This window comes from Rhinopithecus bieti, unplaced genomic scaffold (assembly GCF_001698545.2).
Source record: "Rhinopithecus bieti isolate Rb0 unplaced genomic scaffold, ASM169854v2 scaffold_5775, whole genome shotgun sequence".
In the NCBI taxonomy this organism is placed as follows: Eukaryota; Metazoa; Chordata; class Mammalia; order Primates; family Cercopithecidae; genus Rhinopithecus; species Rhinopithecus bieti.
In genome coordinates this window covers 50,898-51,352 of record NW_016804817.1, presented here as the reverse complement: position 1 = coordinate 51,352, position 455 = coordinate 50,898, and positions in this window count along the sequence as shown.

Below are 455 nucleotides of genomic sequence, written 5' to 3'. Positions count from 1 at the left end.
TTAGTCTGATGGGCTTCCCTTTGTGGGTAACCCAACCTTTCTCTCTGGCTGTCCTTAACATTTTTTCCTTCATTTCAACTTTGGTGAAACTGATAATTATGTGTCTTGGAGTTGCTCTTCTCGAGGAGTATCTTTGTGGCATTCTCTGTATTTCCTGAATTTGAATGTTGGCCTGCCTTGCTAGGTTGGAGAAGTGCTCCTGGATAATATCCTGCAGAGTGTTTTCCAACTTTATTACATTCTCCCCGTCACTTTCAGATACACCAATCAGATGTAGATTCGGTCTTTTCACATAGTCCCATATTTCTTGGAGGCTTTGTTTGCTTCTTTTTACTCTTTTTTCTCTAAACTTCTCTTCTCACTTCATTTCATTCATTTGATCTTCAATCGCTGATATCCTTTATTCCACTTGATCGAATCTGCTACTGAAGCTTGTGCATGCATCACGTAATTCT